Raw genomic sequence first — 20,818 nt, forward strand, 5'->3', positions numbered from 1 at the left:
CAGCCTGATCGGAGACCGAGGTGACTCCCACGCGCCTCCTGAAGATTCTGACCAGATAACCCACGCGCAGCCACGCGCTCCAGAGGAAGACGACGACTGACGTACACGCGCGCCATATTTGAGCCGCGCCGAGCCTCTTACGCCGAGTCTAGCCGAGCCGATAGCCGAGCCACAAGCCGAGCCGTCATCCGAGCCAAGCCGAGCCGTTGATCCAGCCGCCAGCGCCGAGAGAATATTCCCCAGAATATTCCCGGTTCAACCCAGCGAACCGCCCGCCGTACAGAATTGGTTTTTTGACCGGTGCACCCATTTTCTGACCCGATTTCTACAAAGTCAGACCGATTCCTGACTATTTGGACCATTCCGGATCGATCTACAGTGTCCGTTTGTCCAAATTCGGCTCCCAAAGAGGTGATATAGTCATTCCAAAAGTAAAATGACTACAGAAGGTACACATACACTCATCCCGAAGTTGACCAAAGACAACTATGATAGTTGGTGCATCAGATTGAAGGCATTTCTTGGGTCACAAGAGTGTTTGGATATTGTACAAACTGGTTATGATGAACCAGAGTCTAAAGAAAGAGAAGATGCTTTACAAGAGGCACAAAAGCAAGCCTTGAAAGTCAACAGAAAGAAGGACAACAAAGCCAAGACCATCATCTACCAAGGTCTTGATGAAGATACATTCGAGATCATAGCTTCCGCTGAAACATCACATGATATATGGGAGGCTCTCCAACAGAAATACAAAGGTGCTGACAGAATCAAGAAGATTCGTCTTCAATCTTTGAGAGGTGACTTTGAGTTATTGCAAATGAAGTCCTCGGAGTCTATTTCTGATTATCACACAAGGATTATGGTGATAGTAAACCAGATGAGAAGAAATGGAGAAGCCCTCATCGATGCTCGAATTACGGAGAAAATTTTGAGATCCCTAGATCCAAAATTTGATCATGTTGTTGTCGCCATTGAAGAGTCCAAGGAAGTGGACAAGTTGACAGTAGATGAGCTTATGAGTTCTTTGCAAGCTCATGAGCAGAAGATTGTAAAGCGAAATGGAGATAAGGCAATTGAGCATGCCTTACAAGCAAAGCTGTCTCTCAAGGACAGATATGAGCAAGGGGAGACTTCATCAAGTGGCTACACCACTCAAGGAGGAAGTCAACAATCCAGAGAAGGATTCCAGCAATTCCAAGGAAGAGGTTCTTGGAATACAAGCTTCAGAGGAAGAGGTGGCAGAAACACCACCAGAGGAGGTCGAGGCCAACAAGCATTCACTCCTAGAGGAAGAGGAGGCGGTTACAATAACCGTGACAAGAGGAATATCAACTGTTATAGTTGCAATCAATTTGGGCACTATAGCACTGAATGCAGAAGCAAAGCTCCGTTAGAGATACGTGAGCATGCTAACTTTGCAGCAAAAGATGACACAGAAGCATCTGCATTACTTGTCCAACAAGGACATGTCAAGAAATAAGAGGAGATATGGTATCTAGATACTGGAGCCAGCAATCACATGTGCGGCTATCGAGAGTTATTTAGTGATCTAGATGAGACCAAGCAAGGTCTAGTTACTTTTGGAGATACCACAAAGGTTCCATTCAAAGGTAAAGGCAACATCCCAGTCAAGATGAAGAATGGCTATTCCAGCTACATCGCCGATGTCTATTATGTCCCAGCCATAAAGCAGAACCTAATCAGTTTAGGTCAACTTTTGGAGAGAGGCTATACTTTTTACTCGGAGAATTGTCATCTAGCAATTAGAGACAACAATTGGAGATTAATGGCCTACGTGAAAATGTCCAAGAATAGGATGTTTCCTTTGAACATCCAGTATGATGCAGCAAGGTGCTTGAGTGCCATCACCAACAGTGAAGAATGGCTTTGGCACCTGAGGCTTGGACATCTGAATTTCACGAGTTTGAAGATGCTAGCAAGCAAGAAGATGGTCAAAGGTTTGCCTAACATTGATCATCCAGATGAAGTCTGTGAAAGTTGTGTCCTCAGCAAACATCACAGATCCAGTTTTGCCAAAGAAGTCAACTGGAAAGCAAAGAGGCCACTGGAGTTAGTACACACAGATGTGTGTGGCCCAATCACGCCTATGTCGACTGGACAAAATAGGTACTTCCTCACTTTTACTGATGATTTTAGTAGAAAGACGTGGATATACTTTCTGAAGAGGAAGTCAGAAGTATTCAATTGTTTTAAAGATTTTAAAGCAATTGTGGAGAAGCAAACTGGTTATACGATCAGAACAGTGAGATTTGATCAAGGAGGAGAATATACAGCCAATGACTTTGAAGCCTATTGTACACAACAAGGCATCAGACATCAGACAATGCCAGCCTATACACCACAGCTGAACGGTGTAGCAGAAAGGAAGAATCGCACGATTCTTGACATGGCCAGAAGTTTGCTCAAAGCAAAGAAGCTGCCCAAGCAATACTGGGCTGAAGCTGTATCATGTGCAGTGTATCTGTTGAATCGCTGCCCAACCAGAAGTTTGCAAGGTATTACTCTAGAAGAAGCATGGAGTGGTCACAAACCAAGTGTTACTCATCTACGAGTTTTTGGTTGTGTGGCATATGCAAAGATCCCAGATGCAAGAAGGAAAAAGCTCGATGATAAGAGCGAGAAATGCATCTTTGTCGGATATGGTGAAAGAAGGATGGGATACAGGCTGTATAATCCCATCACGAAGAAGGTGATTACAAGTAGAGATGTTATCTTTGAAGAAGATAAATCTTGGGAATGGAATGGTGATCAAGAAGCAGTCAAATGGATCATCACTGATTTGATCCTTGAAGGTGAAGAAGTACCAACAGTACTTGTCGAAGAACCGATTGTGCCAGCAGCTGAACCACAAAGTTCGGTGTTTATACCAGCAGCTGAACCACAAAGTCCGGTACACAGATTCCCTGTATTCAACAGAAGGAACACACCAGGAGCATCATCATCAACACCACCAGCATCCTCGTCAGAAGGACCAAGAAGGATGCGGAATCTTGAAGAGTTGTACGATACCACTCAGGTTATGGAAGATACAACTCTATTTTGTTTCCATGCAGATAAGGACCCACTAGAAAAGAAGAAAGCAATAGGTGTCAAAAAGGTCTACAAGACGAAAGCCAAATTAGTGGATAAAGGGTACAAGCAGAAAGAAGGCATTGAAAGGAGAAGAGTTCATGCTTGGCATGACATCCCTCGATTGAGTTTAAAGGGGAGATTTGTTGAATATTAAACTCAATCCAGAAGCTCCTAGATGGTCAAGGAAGGCAACCACAGCCCAGCCAGCCACCAGCTGCCACCAACCGACCAGCCACCAGCCGCAGCCGCCAGCCACCAGCTGCCACAGCCGCCAGCCGCCTTCACACTTGAAGAAAGTTTGAATTTTCGTATTCTGTTTTTGTGTATAAATAGAGTGCCCAGCTTATGTTATATGTGTGGAGAGAATTGAGAGGAACACTTGAACGAGAAAGAGAGAGAGAGGGCGTGTAATTGTTAAGCTTTTGTGTTTAATTGTAAGCTTCGGTTTTGTGTAATAAAACAGTGTGTTTTATCCCCTCTGAGTGTTTCAAAGCCACCACCAGTGGTTTCTCCCACCAACAAAGTTGTACTGGAAAAATCGTGCGAAGAGGGGCATGGAGTGGAGCCATCAACAAACGAGAAAACTCCTTGACCAATCAGATACGGCTTCATCTGCATACGCCAAAGCAAATAATTGTTGTTGGTAAGTTTGAGATTAATAACCCGCTGGGTGTCGGAGAGGGGAATAAGAATTGTTGTTGCAGCAGAAGGAGCCATGGCTGTGTTGGTGGCTGTGGTGAGTCCAGGGACCAGGGAGGAAGAATTTGGAGAACAGAGGCTGACATTAATGCTAGCAGTAGTACTAACTGTATGATCCATGATGATAACAGATGGCTATCATGCGAAGCTTGTGACAGAGAGGAGAAATAACAAAGCTGTAGCTTGGACGAACGAAGCTGTAGCCTGTGACAGAGAGCAATAACGAGGTTGTAGCCTGTGTAATAGGGGAGAAAAAACGAAGCTGTAGCCTGTGTAATAGAGGAGAAATAACGAGGTTGTAGCCTGTGACAAAGAGCAAAAAGAAGAATGGTTTCAGCAACAGATAATAGAGGAGAATGGGACGACGGTAGGAAAAAAAAGAAATCTGCAGCAGAAAGTAGAAGAACCAATTTAAGGTAGAGAGGCTCTGATACCAAGTTAAATCATGGATTTGTAATAATTTAGTGAGGGTGCTTTTAATATAGCAGCTCCTCTACTATTTATATAAGTAGGGCATTGTATATATATATATATGTATATGTTATGGTGTAGCCTATTACACATATAAAACAATACAAGAGGAAACATAATATTTCCTATATTACAACACATCCTATAATAAGAAACTTTAATCACTAAATCAATCATTGTTGCAGCAAATATTAGCATGTTTGACTTAAGGCATCAGTGTATATATATATATCGTTAATTGGTACGTAGTGATGATGGCAATGATATTATACAAACTTGAAGTAGTCGTAGCTAGAAGAACTTCCTCTTCTCTCACAGTGAAAGGATATTTGAAAATTAATGAGAAATCATGAGTTTGAGTCAATTCAGAATTATTGAAGGTGGGCACAAATTAGTTTAAATATTCAACTTAATTAAAAAGAGGAAAAAAATAAAAGAAAGGAAAAGAAAGCAAACATTTCATTCATTTCCCGTATAAAACATGCATCGTACAAGGTTCCATACAAGACTACATCACATGCCCTCTTAGGCTTATTTCATTCTCTACTGATTTAGACAAACAGCCTCTTGCTTGTTCAGCTTACAATTGCATTCATGCAATCTCACCACTCCTTCCAGATTGTGAAGGACTAAAAACGCTAACTTCCTCCCTGTTGTTCTTAAGCCTCCTAGCATCTTCCCTTGAGATCTGAAATGAATTTGCCACCACTTCCACCGGCAAACCTCGGATGGTGGAGACACGTCCAGCCAATTGACTGACTTGTGCATTGTCGTTCGTTTTAAATGATACCCACTCGAACCCTTGGCTTCCTGCCTTCTTCACTACTGCAAAGCTTTGTGGTGCTGTAACTACTTGACCCTCACGGACTTCTCCATCAAATATCGTTTGTCCATTGTCTCCAACAATCTGAATCCTTCCATTTCCCCTGGTGATGTAGATTATGCTGTGTGCATTCATATTCCAATGCGGTGACATCATAGCGTTCTACAGTGCATGATCACATTCAATGTACGTACATTAGTAGGAAATTCACAATAAATTAAGCACAGCATGTATATACTACAAGGGATTACTATATACATCGCCAATGAAACAATTTTGATCCACATGAACCCAGTTTGTGAGTTTTTTTTTTTTTTTCGTAACAAGAGAAATTGTTGTAATGTCAAGAAAAAAAATTCAATGAAGGGTGCATAGACTTTCTTACCGGGTAGAGTACACCTCTCTCAACACTAAGCTGGACAGATCGAAGGATAGGGAGATTGAGGCTGTTGACAGTGGTGAGGCGTCCAGCGAGTGGATTAAAGAAATCAGCACGTTCTGGGTCATTGATGTTGTGCTTCAACCTAGCAGTGCAGAAAGTTTCCTCTATGCCATTGAATCTGCCACCTGGTCCCCCTCGGTATTCAATTTCACGTTCTTCTTCCTCTCGGCTCTGATGTGGACTTACCACCTGAAGCTCATGCTCAGCTCGGACAATGATGCCTCTGTTATCTTTTTCGTTCCTCATGCTTCTTGCTAGTCTGGTGTTAATGTTGAAAGCTTCTGCCAGGATTTGCTCATCGAAGCCGCCGAAGACATTGCGGTTTCTGTCTTGCTGGTGTCTCCGACTTTCATCTTCGTCTTGGCGTCCACGTTGACCTTCAAACTGGTCTCTCTGGTATGAGCTTCTTTGGCTTTGCAATTCTCGTTGTGGGTTGCCAGCAAGGAAGAAATTCTGAAATGGTACATTAATGTTTGCTTATAAAGTCATCCTTGTTTGCTTGTTACATGATATCGCACGCTTGAATTTTTGTGATTCTTACCCTGAAATCCTGATCAAGCTGGTTGGCAGGATTGCTTGTGTCGAGAAGTTGAACAAGAACGAGAGGTGAATCACCATTGTTATAAAACCAATCAGCAACTCCGGAAGGCAAGGCAACCACTTCACCCTCTCTTACTTGTGGAACCTTCTGGTGCTGGTCTTCGGAGCTTTGACTTCCATCTCGAGAAAACTGCCCTGATGACTGGAATGTCTCTGGACAGCCTGGGAATACAGCTCCCTGAATGCCCCTTCCTACATTGACACCAACAGAAGTATATTAATTAATTGTAACTGTGAAATGGTAAATAATATTTAAGCGCATACCTTGCTCTACATAGACAAGCTTAGGGGTATTAGTGTATGCAGGCAACAAGAGGCCTCGCTTGTGAATGGTATGGCGGATAACTGCAACACCAGCACATTCAAACTGCTCATCGTTTTCGTCCCAAATTTCAGTGACACCAGCCTCTTATTTAATCCTCCGAGCAGGCTCGAGGGCATTGATCCTCTGAAGTTGGCATTCGCTATGTTGAGAGCTGCGTCGTCGCGCTTGTTGCTGCTCATGTCGCGAGGTCACTTGCTCTATCTGAGCAAAGCCACAATTGAAGAGAACAAGAAAGCAAAGTGTAAGAGAAAACAAAGTAGAGGAAGACATGCTTGTTCAAACTCTTTCGTATGGTACTGTGTTATGGCAAGATTAAGGGCCCTAGTATTTATAGGCGAAATAGTGTGGGCTGAGGATTTGGGACGTGGCGAAAATAGTTAGGACTAGAGTTTCTATTGATGCTTTCTGCATGTAAACTTGTCCTTTCGATTCGCATGTCTGCAAATGCTCTTTCTTGCTTACACGTACATTTTCTTCATGGGTACGTGGTGATTCGAACATCTTTGGTGTAAATGGTGGGCGTTATGTTCGATGAACGCTTAGAGACATAGAGGGATGCACAAGGACTGTTTTATGGATTTGTTCCATGGCTAGCAGCTTCAATCGTTTGTAGTTGAGTTTGTCCTGTATATGTGTTTCTTCCGGTTGGTATGTTTTTGTATTTTTTTTTTTGGGTTTTGTGTAAATTTATGCAATTTAAGATTATCTACCAATGAGAAAAAAAAATAAAAAATTCAGAATGGATTTATAAGTTTTTTTAAGAGGTTAGCCAAAACACTTAATTAAACTTGTTTAATTAATATTTGCAACTAATATAAAGCTTGATTGAAGTTCATCAAAGTACTTGGCGATTTCCCTAATATATATCATCCCTCCATTACTAACATCATCAAGAAATGACACCATTAGGAGGTGGCTCATGGTAAAATTTTGGGATTAAAAGGTTTGCTCCCTCTGTAGTCTTACAGAAATGATGGCAACTGGAGGCTTACATGGATGTTAACTTTGTTGTAACCCATTTTTTGGTCCCTACATAAAAAAATAATAAATTAAAAAAACAATTCAAAAAATTATTGTAAAAAAAATATAACAGTGAAAAAAAATGCCAGAGCGTCCTAAAAATGCTCAAAAATTGATTGAGGATGTTCAAAAATATAAAAATTAAAATTTGACAATATATCATTGACTGATGAGAGCGCCGATGATAAAGAAAATTCAATTTGAGGAAGAAATGTCCAAAATTAGAAGTTTATGGACGCAATTAAATTTTATTGAAGGTTTAATTGAATTTATGGAGAGTTTAATCGCAAAAACAATTGATTTTCGAGTTAATTTGGGCTTTAATTGGAAGAAATTACAGCTCTGGGGTCAAATTATAATTTGTGGAAGTTAATTTGGTCAAATCAGGGGCTTAATTGCATAAATATGGAAGTTTAATGGCCAATTAGGGACTTAATTGAAGAAATTCGAGACCAGGGACCAAACTGCAAAATGTGCGCAAATTGAGGGCTTAATTTTAAATCTGACGCGTTCTGGCGCCAAAATCCATTTAAATGAAACGGCGCGTTTTGACCAAAACGGCGTCGTTTCATGCACTGTTTCTTAAAAAAAAAAAAGAAGAGGAAAACTCAAAACGATGTCGTTTTGAACGGCACCATCATCTTCTTCCCCTGGACGCGCAGAGAACAGGGGAGAAGAAGATTGTTTTTCTCCTCTGTTTTCACTGACATGCTTTCCTTCTTTTGCTCAAAAAGACGCCGAACAAGGACACCACTTGCCCAAAGCTTTCCACGTGTTGGACGGGCGGTGGAGGGGCGGCAGCACAGTGGCCGCCCCAGCCATGCCCTCTTCCCTGTTTTTGCCTATAAAAACAGGGGAAGGGGAAGAGAAAAAGAAAGGAGGGGAGAGGGGACCAAGAGAAAAGAGCAGGGGAGAAGAGAAGTGAAAGAAGGGAATAGAAGAAAAAATTGAAAAGAAGAAGAAGAAGAAGAAGAAGCAGAGAAGAAAACGAAAAAAAATAGAGGAGAGAGAGAAGGAAAGTGCAGAGCCACCGCCGGCCACCCCACTGTCAGCGCCGCTTCCTGTCGCCACCAGCAACTCCGCCAACGACGACAGCCACCGCAGGTCAGCCTTTCTCCCCTTCTTCTTTCTCCTGCTTCTTCTCCTTTGCCAGCCTCCACTGTTCACGTAGCATGTGAACAGTGGAAGGCACTGTTCACATGGGCTGGGGTTGAGCCCAGCCCATGCATTTGGGCCTGGTTCAGCCCAGCCCATGTATTTAGGCCTGACCCGACCCATTTCAAAGAAAAAAGATAAAAATAAAAAATAAAAATTTGTTTCAGCATCTTATAATTTTTCCGCGTAGTTTTTATATCATTTTGATTAATATCGGGCAGTATTTTTCTGTCGTAAAAAATACAAAATCCAGTATTAAAATACCCGGTTTTCATAAAAACTTCCAAAAATACAAAAAAATTGAAAAAAAATAGAAAAAATGTTTTTGTGCATACAGCCAAATGTCTCAAAAGCTTAAAAATCATATTGTATTTTTCATACACCAAAAAAAAACAATGTTTTTAGCATTGCATTTTGGCTTTAATAACCAATTTATTAAAGTCAAGAGAATATTGGCCAAAATTTCAAAAAACAACAAAAATTTTATTTTGTTTGTCTCTTAGTATCCGGGGTATGACATTACACGTAATGCATATTTCGGATATTTAATTCATTTTTCGGACAATAGAACCTGTGGTATGACATTACATGTAATGCGTATTCCGAACAATAAGAAACCACAACACGACCTTAGATTTTATCAGACATTAAAACAATGCAGCCTACCTTGGGTAGGGCGTAGTTGGGGTGCTAATACCTTCCCTTTATGCAACCAGTCTCCGTACCCGATCTCTAAAGACCAGTTAGGGTTTCTAGTAACCAGAATACTAGGTGATGACTCCCATTCAAATTTTCCACTGATAGGAGACAAGAATTCCTTGTCTCTACGTATTTGCCAGGAAGGAATCCATATTCTATTTTTTTTTATTCCTTGAGAGTGGACGATCGTCGCGCCACCGCACACGTGCGACAAACTTCAGGACCTGTGGGATTTTTCGAGGTGCGTGCAAGCTGGCCCGGACACCCACGTTAATCCAAAAATAAAATAAAAAAAATGACACCATTAATGGGTTCGAATGGGTGGCGGTGGCAAGTAGAGCATCAGTACGTATTTAGAAGACTTTTGGTGCTACCACAAATTTGTTGTGGCTTCCTCTAATCAATTATAAATGATCTAAATGGTTTGAAGACTAAAAACTCTTGAACTCTTGAAGACTAAGCATATTTGACAATTTAAAACTACAAATTAAGATCCCCCATGGACAAAAAGTGAACCAGGAAAAAAAAGAAGAAGAAATTATGAGCACCTATGTATTTAAGTTAAAAAAATACAATTGAAAAAAATGAAGTAGATATAGATGACACTAGATATGTGTTGTCCATGTTTCGCCGTGGGCTGAGCAAATTTCTTTTTTGATGTAAAAAAAATCTAAGTAATATGAAAGAAAAAATAATAACAAAAAAAATAAACTAACAAAAAAAAAGATAAAAAGAACAATATTTGAGCATATTCGTATTATCAAAACAAATAAATGTTTAACTGAATAAAAAGGAAAATCATAAAAAGTAAAACTTTAAAATAAAGAAGAAGAAGAAGAAAACATCAACTTCAAAAAAGAAAAAAAAAACCAAAAAAAACTCAGACGAACCTCATAAACCTAGTTTAATCTTAAAAAACTTGTAAACTAGTTAAATCTTGAACTTTGAGTTCAATCAAGGAGATTAATTGTTAATTAATTTAATTTTGAAGGATGAAATCATTGAAAAAAATATATTAATTAAAAAACTTGGAAAAAAAAACCAAAAAGAATGTAAATAAAACTTGAGAGAAAAAGACCTAAGGAGGTTGAAATTTGAGAAGAAAATAAAATAATCCCAAACAAAATAAATAGCAATTAAAATAATGAATACTAAATCTGAATGGTTAAAAAAAGTCATAAGGGATAAAATTGAAAAATATTTGTAATTTGATAGATCATTTATAGATTAAAAAAAAAGGTATGAGTGAAAATTGAAAAAACAATTATAGAGGGCTAACCAAATAAAATCAAACAAAAAAGAAAAAGGAAAATAAAACCCAAAAAAAAATGATTAAAAAATAAGAAAAAAGGGAAACAAAAGCGAGAAAAATGGGGTGAACTATCTAAACCTAGTATAATCTCTAAAACCTGTAATTTGTGAAATCCTTGACCTGGATTAATTCAACCAAAAAAACTTATCTCTTAATAAATTTAATTTTAAAGGATGAAATCGCTAAAAAAATATTTAATAAAAAAAAATTTATTTAAGAGCATCAAAGTAATTATGCTATTTAAAAAAAAATCCTTGAGTAGTAAGTATTAAATTATTTTTATTCTAAGGTTAAATTAGTAATTTTAATGTAAAAAATAAAACAAAATTACTAATCTAACCCATATAATTTAAAAATATAATTGTATTAAGATGAAAAAAAACCACTTTACCCCTAATATGGAGTTCAAAAGATTTTTTGGTTTAAGAACAACATTGTAATTAAACTATTCCAATGAATAAAAAATTGAGTCTTGGATACAATAAAATCTCTTTCGCATTTGGATTATAAACAAGTTTATGTCTAAAAAAGAATTCTATACAAGTTTTTTTTTCAGACTTACACCATCCAAAGTTAGGAGTAAACTTAAATTAGGGTTTAAAAATATAAGGAAGAAAAGAGAGAGAAACAATTCTAAAATATTTCTTTCTAGATAATTGATAAGTAATGATATTGGATTAAACATGGATTTTAAACCTTGTTCTAGGCTCAAAAAAGAAGAAGAGTTCATAGAATGCCTTAAACCAAGAAACAGGGTGCTAATATTGGAAAGACTTAAATTCCCTCGATGAGATTAAATTAACACAAGAAACTCTCAACGAGCATCCACATGACTACTCAACCTATGATGAAATAAGTTACAAAATCATTTGAATAGTGGCCTAATTCCCGACATAAGTCAAAAAGAAAAAAAATCATAAAAATAACAATGACAGTAAATAAAATAGAAAAAAATAACTAGGAAAATAAATAAAATAAGAAAAAAAAAAAGCAGTAAGCTTCAAAGAGTTTTTGCTAATTTTCATAGAGATTTCTATCTTTCAATGTTTTTTCATAGTTTTCGCTAAAGATCAACAACGGTTACTAGGAGACGCCTCACAAGCCTCTCAAAAGGTATAAGCATCTCCTATTTTCTTTTAATTACATAAAGATTAGAATACCCCTAACCTCATTGTGATAATTCCAGAAAAAATAAGATTAAAAAAACTAAAAATACCACTTTACCTTAGGCCAAAACAAAGTTTATTACAAGAGCTATTAAGTAATTACATAGTATAAACATGTTAGAATGACCAGAAGGCCCCTGACTCCACGTGATAAATTATGTAACTGAATGCTGAAATTAATCCCTCGATAACATCATCAAATGAGATTTGCAAGCAATCTTTTGAACGAGATAATAATATAATAATAATAATAAATAATAATTAATAATGTAATATACAATTCGAATGGAGGAGAATTGTTTTATACGGTTTGGATTTTAGAATCCCAACAGTGTCATTAAATAAATTCCTTTTGATATTATATATTATCTCAAAATCCGACTTCCGGGTGTATGTACATTAAACATCAATTAAATATTTGGATGATTATTTAAAATTATAAAAAAAATTTATAAAATGAATAAAATATAAAAGGAATAAAATTAAAATAAAGACTTTAATGAAAAAAAAAAAAAAGAGAGCATGGAAAGAAAAGCAGTAGAAGATTGAATTAAAACACAAAAAAAAAACTATTTATATGAAATGTGGGCTACATCTCAATAGGTGATTTTTTTTTGGTTAGGATCAATATTGGCGGCTGATTTGGTGTGACGTATTTTAGAGTCCTTAATTTCATATCGGTCGTAATTCAAAAGGCTGAAGTCACTGTTTTGTCTTAAGTGTGTAGAAGTCTATGTAAACCGTGTTTTTTTTTTTTTTTTTTTTTAATTTTTTAATTTTTTTATTTTAAAATATTTTTTTTTATGTTTTCAGATTTTTTTATATATTAATATTAAAAATAATTTTAAAAAATAAAAAAAAATTATTTTAATGCCATTTCTAAGCGAAAAACACTTTGAACTGTTACTGCTACTACAAATTAGACAACCAACCCTTAAAAATCAATATAATTACCTAAATTGTAAATTTGTGCCGAGAGGTGATTCGCTTTCTTTAATATTTTTTGTTTTGTTTTGTATTTTTTTTAATTTTATTTTTATTTTTTATTTCATTTTTTAATACCTGAGATATAGTTTTAAATTATATAAAAGAAAAGATTAAAAAAGAGGGACCTCAATGTAAAAATGTGAAAAAAATACATGGTCATTCATAGTTTTTATAATTTTTCTATTTTCATTATAAAAGTTCATTTTTACTTATTTTTTAAGTTTATTGGTTTAAGATATAAAAGAGAAAGTCACCAAAAATTAATGAAAGAAAGTGAAAGTCGGGTAGCCAAATTATAGCCATGAAAAATGTCTTTATTGATGTTAATAGGTTTTCATTTAATGAGAAGAGTTCCATTAAGACATTTTCTTTCCTTTATTTTTTATGAAAAAAGTAGATCAGACTTTAGAGGTGATTTTTTACCCTAATTTGATTTTGTGTTTTAGATCGATTTAAAAATGTTTTGAGTTAAGAGATTGATTTATTGATAATAATATGAATGCTTATATTAGGTATTTTTAATCAACACGCTAGGCTTTTTCTTCTTTGAATCAAGCACGCATGGGCTTGGCGACACAGTATCAATCGCGTGGCCTTTGTTTATCAAATCCATTGAACTTTTTTTTTCCTTTTTTAATTGAATTTTATTCAATAAAAAAATTAAAAATATCATTTTATTAAATATTAGTCAGCTTATATTTAGTTTTATATGACATCATAGCATTTTTTTTCATAAAATTATCAATACTCAATTACCTCCTAGGCACAATAATAAAACCATTAGTAATTTTTTTTGTATTAAAATTTTGTTTTTTATGATCTCATTATTTTTTCTTTAAAATTTTTGTTTTGATAAATAAATTGCCTAAAAAATAATATATTAATAGGATAAAAAAGTTTTTATTTATTTAAAATCATGTTTTTTTTTATCGTTGTTACAGATCCTTTATAGTTTTTGAATTTTTATTCTAGTTACCTTTGATTTTTATTAAATGATATGCATTACTAAAAAAGCCTATATTTTTTTTGTTGAAAAAAAGAGAGTATACTAGAAAATTATTTTATTTTGATAGAACATAAAATTATAAAAAAAATGTATTAACATATAATGAAATAAAAAAAATATGAAATATCTCTTGATGACGCATAAAATCAAATATTTTTGATGTATGTTATTTTTAACTCTCTAATTTTAATTATTGATTTACATCAATATCTCATTTTAGCATTCATTCTGTGCTAATATAACCTTTTTTAATTTTGTTTCACAATAATAATAATAATATAATAATTAAAGTGTTGACAATGCTTGCGCTTTCTCTTAATTTGCATTGAAATTTTTCTGGTAGTGCTCCTCTCTAACCAGAGCCAACTTGAACAAGAAAATCCGCAGCACTATTTCCCAGTTCTATGCAATGAAAAGCCAACACGGGTCAACTCGGTTAACTTGAATCAACCCGGCAAAATATTGAAAACATTAAAAAAATATAAAAAATTAAATGTAGCTTGGGTTTTGTAATTGGACCAATATTTGAATATCACAAGCAAAATTAAAGTTTTTGGAAAATTTTTAAAGTCATAATTCAGGTCTGAAATTGAGGAGAAATGAGCTTAATTAGTTAATTTAGCTACAATTATAAAGAAATTAAGGTTTAAAGATGAGTTTTGAAACAAGTAGCAAAGTTAAGAAGAAAATCAATTAAGAGAAATTTTGAAATTTGAAAGTTAAATTTGGCTTAAAAAATAAAGAATTGGAGGGAAACAAGGACCAAAATGAGAAAAGCAAGAGAATTTTTTAGAGGGGATGTTTATTTTGGTTAGGACTGAATTGAAAGAAAGTAAGAAAAAAGATGGAAAATTAACCAAAAATAAGAAAATTAAAAGACTAGGAAACCAAGGAGCAAACGGCGCCGAAATTGAAAAGATTTAGCTTAAAAAATTTGGTCCCATCTCCATGAATCAAGAAAAGATCATATTCTATGATATATTGGCTACAATCACCACACAAGAGATCACGCTTTAACTTGTAGAATCCACTAAATATTTCTGAGCCAAAACAATAACCTCTCAGTCAGCATTTCTTCAAAATCGGTGATTGTTTCAGAGCTTCGCCCACACCTTGCAGACAAATCCTGGTATAAATTAAGCTCTAATATTGTTTTTTTTTTTATTTTTTTTGATTTACGTAGGTGTCCGGGCCAGCTTGCGCGCACCAACGACTTAATCTCACGGCTCACTGAACATCCTGCAAACCCACTGTGAGCATGTAAGGCACCGCGGGGGTGACAGGCGTGTACCGGTGGGGTTTGAACCCAGGATGCAGTCAGGAAGGGAAGAACAAGTCCCTTCAACCGCTGAAGCCAAAGACCTCAAGTGCTCTAATATTGTATTTTTCTTTCTTTCATGTAGATGTTATCGAAAAGAGAATTAGAGAATAATATAAATTATATTTTAAAAGTTTATCTAAAAATTTAAAGTATTGGGTTGAGATGATTCTTTGACATTGTATTCAAAGCCTTCGATGACCAAGCGATCACAAGTTCGAAATCTCGTCATCCTTATTTATTTTGACAAAACTAAGCCACAAAGTAATGTGGGGCGTCTATGTAAGTTTTATAAGTTCAAAAGGCTTTCTACTTGAGAGTTGCGTTAGAGAATTAATATAAATCATATTCTTGAGATTCCAACCCAACTTGCGTTGAGATCCCAAAATATAATTTATATTATTCTTTAATACATCCCCTTAAATAAAAACTCTTTGGACAACTATCATTAATTATTTTTTTGAAGTTCCCCATTTTATTGCCCCGGATGATCTATTGAATTTATTTCAATATATTTATATTATTGCATTAATTACAAGCTATTATCACATAAATTGGTAAAATATCAGTTTAATTCAGCAGGATGTTTTACGATTGTTCTTCCTTCTATCACAATAAGATATCTTCAATAGGTGAAAATAGTGAGAGAATATATAGATATGGGAACCAAAAGCTTTCATCAGCCAATATTTGGCCTTTTTTTTTTTTTTTTTTTTTGGGGGGGGGGTTTGAAAAGATATGAATGGAATTGCTTAACCCATTTTTTGACCCCTATTTTTGTATATATATTTAAAATAAAAAAAATCTAAAAATATATTTTTTGATATAAATTTAATCTATTTTGTTATTTTTTATTTAATTTTTGTGTACAAGAAATATTGGAAAACATAAAAAAAAAATATAAAAATTTGATGTAGCTAGGGTTGCAATTGGTTCAAATATCTGAATATCCCGAGCAAAAAAATAAAGATTGGAAATTCTTAAGTCATAATTTAGGTCTGAATTGAAGAGAAATAGGCTTAAATTGATTTAAAGATAAAGATCCTGGGCTGATGAAGAGCAAGAAGCAGTCGATGGTCCCTCTGATGACTTCACGAGGGACTGAGTTTCACTAAAACTTCCATTGACAGAAGATTGAGCAAACTTGTTTATGTGAGGCCGTAGCATTTTACCCTGATTGATCACCCAATGTGCTTGGAACCCATGACCAGTTCCTCGACATCAGTTTTTCCTTCAAGCATGCTCACTACTGCAGACATTGTAGGTCTAAGTGCTGGAGACTGATTTGTGCATAGCAGGGCTACATTGATCATTCTAACCACTTCTTTCTTGTTGAATTCAGACCCCAATCTTGGATCAACCATCTCCATTATGTCCCCATTTTTCTGTAAATACAGAACCTGAAATAACCAGAAAAAAAAAAAAAAAAAACTAGATATATAGCTGACTAAGAGTAAACATGAACATACAATTAAGAGGCTAATTAAATGGGCATAACTTACCCAATCTAGAAGGCATACAAAATTTTCATCCCTCCTAAATTTGACGTTGTTCATCCCAGAAACAATTTCCAATGCTACAACACCAAAGCTGTATACATCTGCCTTGTAGGTTTAAGTAACCATATAATGCATATTCCCGGTGGCCATGTATCCCCTGCACAGAAAGAACAACACAGAGATATTTTACAAGTTTGCTTCACTAAAACATGTAAGAAATGCTAAATGTCTATTGTTTGTTTTTGTTTTTGATAGGAAAGTTATATTTCTAGCAGCCTAAACAGGATTTCGAACCCTGGATAATATGTGAATAGTATATTCATTTAGCAACCAAGCTAAACCTCTCCAAGGGTTAGTCTTAGAGGAACACAGCCATAGATGGGGAAACCTGATCCATGAGAACCATGCAGTGTGTGATTTGAACCCTAGATGCCTGCCTGCCATATAATCTAAAGCTAACCCCTTCCATCGGCACTTGAGCCCAGTTACAGCATCATACTGTTTAAGACTAAAAAACTATCTTAGATAAAATGACAAATACTTGTGTGTTTTCCTTACAGTTTGTTAATGTCTTCTTTTTCAGGATTTTTTTCATGTGTTCAATAAAACCCCTTGTGTTAATATCAGAAACTCACATTGTTCCAGCAACTCTGGTGTCGATGTGGGTGTTGTCCTCGTCATCAAGCTTGGCCATTCCAAAATCAGATATCTTGGCGTTCATGTCCTTGTCAAGAAGGATATTGGTACCTTTTATGTCTCTATGAACAATTTTGAGTGTCGACTCCTCATGCAGGAAAACCAGACCTTTCGCTATACTTACACATATCCTCTGCCTTGTACGCCAGTCTAGCTTCGTTGCCTGGATTTCCGTTGTCCCTGTAATCATCATGCATAACCCAACCCATCAGTTTCTTCTTCACTAAATCTATCTATATGACATTCAAAGAACTTGTTTTCTTTCCCATTACTTTACATAAGATACTATGGGGAAGTGATCAGAGGCCTACCGAACAAAACATGCGCAAGGCTATTGTTTTCCATGTATTCATATACCAGCAACAATTGCTTCCCCACAATGCAACATCCATACAATCTAACAAGATTTGGGTGTTGCAAAGCAGAAATCATGCCTATTTCGTTCACAAACTCACGATTCCCCTGTTTTGATTTCGCCGAAAGCTGCTTAACCGCAATCGGAGTGCCATCTGATAGTGCTCCCTGCAATGAGAATAATTTTAGACAAAGAAAATAAGTTCACTTGGCCATTCCATGCTGATTTGATAAGAAAAAAGAAATAATATAGTAGATAAGTAGCTAGATGAAAACAAAAATATGTACTATACTTTGTAGACGCAGCCAAAACCACCTTCTCCAAGTTTGTTTGCTGGATCAAAGTCATTCGTTGCGGCTTTGATTTGACTGAAGGTGAAGATACCAGTTAGCAGATCTAACCCAACAAGTTCTGCCCAAGGAACAAAGAGGATATGTATATGATGCAGCCCGGGTGACAAGCCTCATATTTAAGACACCCAAAACAACATAAAGGCTTGACATTGCTGAGTCATAAATTTCACTATTGAGCACTTTAAGTTTCTTACGTAACGATTGGAGTTTCATTCCCGTTTCCTCATGTAGCTTTTATTTCCCTAATTAATTTGGAGTTGTTTGCTTTAGGAGTCTAAGAGTTTAATTTTCTTTCCGTTTCTCCATTCAGCTTTTATTTCCTAGTTAATGCAGGATTGTTTCATGATCTAAGGGAGTTGTTTTTAGGAGTCTAAGAGGTTAGTTCCTCTATTTATTTGATTGTAATCGCTTTGCGACAGATGGATGGAATAAAAAATAAAAAAACTTCTTTGAGTAGTTAACTCAAAAATCTCTCTTTTCTCTGTTTTCTGCGGAATTACAGATCGAAGAAATCCTTGTGTGTTGGAACGCGTGTGAGTTCCGTTCTGGTCTGCATCAGTATATATTAGTTGTTCTGCATGAATGATTCATCAAAGGAAGAACACAGATGGTTTTTGCTGTCCTACAATTAAACAGCATTGAGATTGATAATTCCCATTGAAAAAACCATTGTTAGAGAGAGTAATATAAAACCATTCCTTTAGCTTCGTTTTTGGATTGAGATAATTCTTTGACAAATGTATGCATTCATGGATAGACATACAGCAAATGAGATGCAGAAAAATGCTTATTGCCGTGTTATTTTAGTGACTGGATTCCTCACTAGAATTTGCAAAATCAAATAAATGTATCAACTGTACCTCGATCCCTCGATGTCCTTCCTCCCAAATAACCTTTCACCAGAGAGAGGATAGAAAGTATGAAAACGAGGAATAGTGACAAACCACAGCCCCAGCGACAATGAATCTCTTCCTCCTGCCTTTAGTAGGAGGCTTGAAGTCTAGGCAGAAATAGAATTGCGGCAAGAGCAAGTATTGTCAGATCACAGTACTAATTATTCCTTCATTACAATGCCATTCCATTATATGTCAACCTACCAGATTCCACATCAATGGCTGATATTAGAGGACCATATGTTCCTTTTTTGGGAGACATTGTTGTTCCTTTCCCAGCCCAATGAAGGCGGATCTCTAAAGCTCCATTGGTTACAGGTGCTGTATAATTATGAATGTATACCTTATCCACCCCTCCCGCTGCCTTCACTATATCAAAATCCTTCAGCACAACAATGTCCTGCGAGAACAATTCTTCAATTAAGCTGTCTCCAATTGCATAAAGAATGAATCTGTGATCTTTTAATTAATAGATACCTGAATATAAACATCAAATATCCGTCTTCCTAGACTGTAGTAGGATCTGTTATCCCTCATTACTATCTCTGCAAAGTGCAGCTTGACTTTGTATTTCCCATTTACCAGACAGCGAACGTAGTATGTGAGAGACAAAGGCGTGAGGCGTGCATTTGTGTACAATACAGAGTTGTCCATTCTGAGTATGGACGTGTTTTGTGCTGTGTAGTTAACCAAGGAAGCATTAACATCCCAGAAATATCCCGTGGTACTTATTTGCCAATCCTCCTCTCTTTCGTACACATATGTTGCTGCACCTCCTGGCTCATTATCTGCTTCGTAGAAGGTGTTTCCAATGGTGGCTTCTGGTCCCCCACAATTTATGTGCACTGAATATCGCTCTATACATAAAAATAAAAATGTTCATGGCCACCGATATGACTAAAAAAATTATAACTCAAGAAATGTTAGGATCAGACCGTCTGCTAAATCGGAGCAAATAGAACAGAAACAATCAAACACGACAGCAAATTAAGATTTTGTCCTCCTGTAGTGCAAATCGTGGTGGGACCCATCACAAGGGTGTTATAGGGCCACGATGGGATGGTCCACGCATAATAGGACCTTTATATTTATGACAGAGACAACATTATCTAGTGAATAAAGGAATAAGTTTGTCCGTTAACATTTGTCTCGGCTTATGGGATCAACTGGTAGTTTATTCCTACACCAGTTGAAGGTCTTAGATTCGATTTCTTTCCAGAGGTGGTCGGATGCATGATGGGGTAGCCACACACTAAAGGACCATTGAGTTTATGACTGAGATGCTATGATCCAATGAATATAGAAATAAATTTATAGTCTAGGCTGACATGTTCCTGCATCATTTTTCTGTCTAGTTCCAGGTGAAATGTTAAAGCGGATAGCTTTACAAATTACTAGTACCTGCAGAACAAGCACTCAGGCACTCAACAGGTTTCCTGGAAAGATTGGCCAGATAGAATCATCAGCTTATTTAAGAGAAATGACAGAGAAGAAGAAAATAAAATGATGTGTGTTTTAGATCTTTATATCAAAATAGAAGCTTACGAATAGTTCCCTCCCCAAGTACTTCTGAACAGATTTCTGGCAAGACAAGAAGAGTTAAGTTTTGTAGGTTATGAAGTGAACGGTGATGTAAAAAGAGCACACTTTCAAAATCAAAGGGAAGGCAAGGAAAATGAAATCAATCTTACAGTACTGTTTTTCTACATTTTGCTTCCAAAGTAAAATTGTTGTAAGAAAGATCGATTTCGCTGCACACAAAGATAACTTCCTTAAACATTCAGCCAGTTTTTTAGAAAATTGCATGCACATGTTATAGCCAGACACTTGGAAGGTATTGCAATTGGTTAGCTTTTGGTTGCTATCTCAAGGCAGAAGAGATGAATATTCAACCCAAAACTATCTT

The 20,818-nt window shown here is 36.1% G+C and overlaps 2 pseudogenes; both read right to left on the reverse strand.

Moving 5' to 3' along the window:
• Nucleotides 1-4,855: 4,855 nt before the first annotated feature.
• LOC118052611 (legumin B-like) lies at nucleotides 4,856-6,723 on the reverse strand (annotated as a pseudogene).
• A 10,250-nt stretch (nucleotides 6,724-16,973) lies between these two features.
• On the reverse strand, nucleotides 16,974-20,692 carry LOC118052575 (probable LRR receptor-like serine/threonine-protein kinase At1g07650; annotated as a pseudogene).
• Between the last annotated feature and the right edge of the window lie 126 nt (nucleotides 20,693-20,818).

Source organism: Populus alba, chromosome 19 (assembly GCF_005239225.2).
Source record: "Populus alba chromosome 19, ASM523922v2, whole genome shotgun sequence".
NCBI lineage: Eukaryota > Viridiplantae > Streptophyta > Magnoliopsida > Malpighiales > Salicaceae > Populus > Populus alba.